We start from the raw sequence: 5,591 nt of genomic DNA, 5'->3' as shown, positions 1-5,591 counted from the left end.
TTTTTTTGGGGGGGGGGGGGGGGGGGGGAATAATTAAGGAGGGAATTATATAACCGTTCCAATAGAAAATTTCCCAAAAATAATGTTGGAATAAACGTCTCTACTATAACGGTTAGAAAATCCGTCCCAATACCTAAACCTATGGCAACGGTTCTGTTATATCCCGTATTTTCGTACGATGAATTATTCATAAGCTGAGGTGGGGTCCACATGTCGAGATTTTTTTTTAGAACATATGACAAGTTATATGAATAATATATGCGAAGTTAAACACAACCCAAGAAGGACCCTTGAGCCAAATCAAAGTGAAAGCCCTCCAAAATAATATTTTTAAGAAAATGTTTTCGGGTGACCTGACTTCGAGGGGAAAGAATGGTATTATAAGTTTGGAATTTGGAAAAATACCAAGAGATAGAAGTTGTAGATAATTGAAATATCTTTTCAACCATAGGTTGTGGGTCTTCATGTGACATCGGGATAAGGAGATATGAACATTTTAAGGCAGAAAGGTCAAGCTGGGCAATGAATTCGGCCCAACCCGATTCCAAGTCGGGTCAGGCCCATTTTCTTTGCCATTTAATGAAAAAATTCGGCCTTCTCTTTCATTTTCAGACCTCAACAAACCCAGAAATTTCAGAGGTAGAGAGAGAGAGGAGAGAGAGAGAAAGAAACCAAATTTTGACCACAATCTAAGCCCCGAATCGCGAAGCTCCTGAAGAGAAAAGTGTTGTACGTCGCGTTGCCTTCAATTTGAGCTAAAAATCAGCCAAGAAAGAGAGGGTGGAAGTGGTTGCTGCATATTTAAGGTAAGATTAAGGTCCATTTTTCATTGTTAACACGTTTATTTAGAGTTTTAACGGATTAGAACGGAGAAAATAGCATTATAAACTCGTTTGTTGTTTTGTTGGGATTTATGGATTAAGGGGCTGTTTTAGGTGGATTAAATGGATGGAATTAGCTGAGTTATGATGTATAATAATTGTTGACATTGTTGTTGATGTTGTTGATAAGTTGTTGTTCTTGAATTTGGGAGAATAAAGTGTATAAAGATATTGTATACAAAGCGTATACCGGGCTGTTTTGTGCCGATATTTGGGGCAGTTTTATGTAATTTTCGTGGCTGTTTATTGACAATATTTTGGGGCTGTTTTATGTAATTTTCGTGGTTGTTTTATGACAATATTTTGGAGCTGTTTTATGTAATTTTTGTGGCTGTTTTGTGACAATATTTTGGAGCTGTTTGGTATAATATTTGTGGCTGTTTTGCGATGATATTTTGGGGACTGTTTTATGGTCATTATGGACTGTTTTTTGTGGGCTGGAATATCGAAGGATTGGCTGTAGTTGTTGTTGTTATATTATGGATATACGGAAATAAAGAAGTGTATACAAGCATTGGCATCCGAATGTATATTGGGCTGTTTTGGAAGTAATTTAAGAATGGATTTAAGTCTAGTTTGATATGAAATTGTTGGTATTGTTGTTGTTGGTATTTTGATTGATGTTTGGCTAAGTTGGAATTTCGAGGATTGTTAAGTTTACAGGGGAAATGCTGCCCAATTTTCTCTAAAATTTACGACGCGTCCTTATAATCTATTAACTAATGTTAATATGAATTTTCCCGTGAAGGTAACGACGTGACATTGGGGAAGAGCAAGTGAACGATAACATAGCTAAACGACAAAGGTATGTGAGGCTAGTCCTTTCTTTCTAATGGCATGAATCCTACAGCATAAGTTCTTTTCCTCTTCATGAGTTCTTATTTTCCGGAAAGCTAGAAGCCTAAGTCCATAAATGTCTATATAAGATAAGAGATAAGAGATATGATATGATGATGCCATATTGATAATGATGCTATTTATTTCTTACACTCACCTTGTTATATCCCGTACTTTTGTACATTTGATTTATCGTAAGTTAATCGACATAAATTCATGGGCAAGATCAATTGTTTGTTTTTTTTGGATATAAGTATTTATGCGACGCGTAGCAAGTGATAACCAAGTGTTGTGGAGATTAAAGGTTACTCCAATCGAAGAAAATAAATTTCGTCGAGGTTCGACATTTATTTGAATAAAATACAGTCCAAGCTATAATATTCTGTATTTTGGACCCGGAAATTAAACCGTCCAATATGAGAATATTCAAGCATGAAAAATCAAGAATTCAGTGTATACAAGGGATGAAGTCCCGAAATGATTAAGATGGAAAAGTGTGATGACTGGAAATAATACTTTATGTGTGACAAATGAGGTTATGAACTAGTGTTATATCACATGATCATGGTAATGGTTATACGAAGTATGTTAAAAAAATAACTACTATTTAAGTGAGTTGAGATCAAGAAATTAATTATGGTATTAATTAAGATGATATGGACAGGTGTTATGTTTTTTTTTCTCTTCACGTGGGATCTGGCGGAGAAGTCAATTAGTGACTAACCATGCATATACGAGTGGTGAAAACTTTACAGCTTGCTACCTAAAATAATGAAGAGGCACGTGGACCCCATGGTCCACTAAGTAACTATAATATATTTGTGACTATTCCTAAATAAATCTTTAGGTGGCACCTTTAGAACTAATCAATTAAGTTAAATAATGCAAAGGAGGTGGCCCCCACTGTTCACTAAGAGAAAAAAACGGATATATCCTCTAATATATTTTACAAGTTAGCAAATGGAGTTATAGAGGAGCACGTGTCCTAGAGTGGGGCAGCATATATAATCATATTTAATGACTAATGTTAGTCATACATTCATTTGCAATCTCAATTAAATTGAGAGAGGGAGAGAGCAGCACATAGCCATGGCACTCACGGCCATGGAAGCTCACGGATGAGCTCAAAATTTGGAAGAGAAATTAAATTCAAGAAGGCGTTCTATACGTTCAAGGAGGCGGTAACCTTGAGATTTAAATTGAGAAAGAAGCAGTGGTGCAAGTGAGTATAGGATCTGTCCTAACCAATTTGAGATAAGATTTCTTCTTTTGTCATGAAATTGGAATTAATGAGATTATAGTGGAGAGATTAATTTATATTAAGTGAAATTGGAAGTATGAATATTGTATGATTAATGTTGGCAACAACAAGAAAAAGTGGATAAGTGTAAATCCACATGGCATCATGATGTTTATTTCTATATACGACTCTTATTAGGTGCAAATTAATTTAGTGGACAGGAAGGGAATGCATTATAGGCATGAAAGTGCTAATTGTGTGGACCCCATAATCCGCTGATATTAGACATGCACGTATATCTCACTTTTGTTGAACAAAAGTTCATAAATAAAGTATATTGCAACTTTCTTCCTTAAAAACTCTAACGTGTGCAACAATGGAAAATAAGCAATGTCATTATTACAAAAAATTTCTAGTGCAATAACGTTTCTCCCTCTTTTCTATACTAACGCAGTACATCAATTTTGTTACGATCTCTTCCTCTTTTCAATATAAATACAGTCATTTTCCGACGTTGATTTCATGATTATAGTATCGGTTTTCCCCGAGTGATAGCCGAATATTTCTTCGTAGGGAAGTAAGGTGGAAGAAGATTATTTCTTGGCATATAAGACCCGCGAGCTCGAGAAGTAGACGTTGGACATTAGATAGAGTTCAAGGTATGTGAGGCTAGTCCTTTCTTTCTATGGCATGAATCTTATAGTTTGACTCTCTTTTTATCCATGAGTTTCCTTAAGTTCCGGAAAATATGAGTCTATGTTCATAATTAGCCACACAAGGTAATGAGTAAAGTATAGAAATCCCAATACTCATGTTGTGATGATCCTATGATGTTAATGATGCTATTTATTGCTTACACTCACCTTATATGTTAATTCCTTCAAGGTGAGGCAGGATGTTAATGAATGTTCCATAATGACGTCGGAAGCCACCGACCTTACGTCACTCCGATATAGTTATGGCTTTTGATTGGGCTCTTATGCATGCTTTATATATATACGTATGTATTTTCTCACACCGCGCGCGCTATAGTCGGCCGGGCAGGCACGTAGATGTGCACACCACTATAGTGGGCAGCTTATACCCCGGACGCGGGAGGCCTGGACGCAGGCTATGATTATCACACCGCTCCTACATGGACGGGCAGCTTACACATTATCACACCGTACCTATATGGACGGGCAACTTATATATGTATACATACATGACATGATAATGATTATGAGTAAGTCAGCATGCATTATTTCATTTATATTTGACAGCCAATACAGATTGCTCTTTCTTGATGCTTCATTATTTCATTGATGCCTTCTTATTTCATTGATATATTGTTATTGTTTATGCCTCTCATACTCAGTATAATATTCGTACTGACGTCCGTTTTCTTCGGACTCTGTGTTCATGCCCACAGGTAGACAGGGAGGTGAGCTTGATCTAGATTCTTAGTAGTTGTCAGCTGATGGAGAGCACTCCATTGTTCGGAGGTGCTTATGCTTATTCTTTTGGTTCATATATGTATTTCGCGCACGACGGAGTTTGGTTTCGTTTATATGTATAATATGTCGGTAGAGGCTCGTAGACGCGCAGTGTGGGTTAGATGGTTTCGCAAGATTACTATGTTATATTTGTATATGATATTTTGATAGCCTAAGGGGCACATGTATATAAAATCATTGGTGTTTTTTTTAAATGTAAAATGGGTATGACGAGTGAGGAAACGAGCGGTGCTCGGTGGTTAGCCCCGGGTACCCGTTGCGGCCCTAGTCGGGTCGTGACACACCTTATGTACTAATTCCTTCAAGGTGAGGCAGAATGTCAATAATTGCTCCATAATGAAATCGGGGGATCACGACCTTACGCCACCCCGACAGAGTATAGTTGATCTTGAGTCTTATGCATGTACTATGATAAGCATATTATGATAAGCATATTATTACAAGTATTTTTTATGAGCATGTCATGATCATATTACACCGCGCCTAGTTGGCCGGGCAGTCACCGCCAAGGCGGGCAGCTATACGGATACACCATGACCTTTTGGCATGGGCAGACACCACTAGTGGGCGGCATGAGATGGTACCCCGGACGCGGGAGGCCTGGACACGGGCTAATGTTATTGATTATTACACCGTTCCGATATGGACGGGCAGCTTGCATATTATGCATATATGAAATTATGATGAGTATGAGTAAGACATCATGCATTACTTCTTTTATGATTGTCATTCAGATTCAGATGTTTCATATTGATGTTCACATTATATTAACACTGTCTTTCTTTATTATTTATGCCTCTCATACTCAGTACAATGTTCGTACTGACGTCCGTTTTCTTTGGACGCTGTGTTCATGCCCACAGGTAGACAGGGAGGTGAGCTTGGTCCAGACCCTTAGTAGCTGTCAGCTGATTGAGAGCACTCCATTGTCCGGAGGTGCTTATGATTCTTCTTTTGGTATATATGCATATTTTGGGCACGACGGAGTCTTGTTCCGTCTATATGTTTAGTATGTCAGTAGAGGCTCGTAGATACGCAGTGTGGGTCAGATGGTCTCACAAGATGTTATTATTATGTATATATTATTTTGATGGCCGAGAGACAAATGTATATAAGTATTTATGTTTCTATATAAAA

General features: G+C 37.5%; 1 long non-coding RNA gene across 1 annotated transcript; it reads left to right on the top strand.

Annotated features, from left to right (window-relative positions):
- Window positions 1-499: 499 nt before the first annotated feature.
- Window positions 500-5,292, top strand: LOC132619280 (uncharacterized). Its single transcript, XR_009574653.1, has 4 exons — window positions 500-806; window positions 1,630-1,686; window positions 3,532-3,617; window positions 4,370-5,292. It is a non-coding gene; the product is annotated as an uncharacterized LOC132619280 (long non-coding RNA).
- The last annotated feature ends 299 nt before the right edge of the window (window positions 5,293-5,591 follow it).

Source organism: Lycium barbarum, chromosome 11 (genome assembly GCF_019175385.1).
Source record: "Lycium barbarum isolate Lr01 chromosome 11, ASM1917538v2, whole genome shotgun sequence".
In the NCBI taxonomy this organism is placed as follows: Eukaryota; Viridiplantae; Streptophyta; class Magnoliopsida; order Solanales; family Solanaceae; genus Lycium; species Lycium barbarum.
Note: the sequence above shows the minus strand (reverse complement) of the source record. Positions and strands in the feature narration are given on the sequence as shown.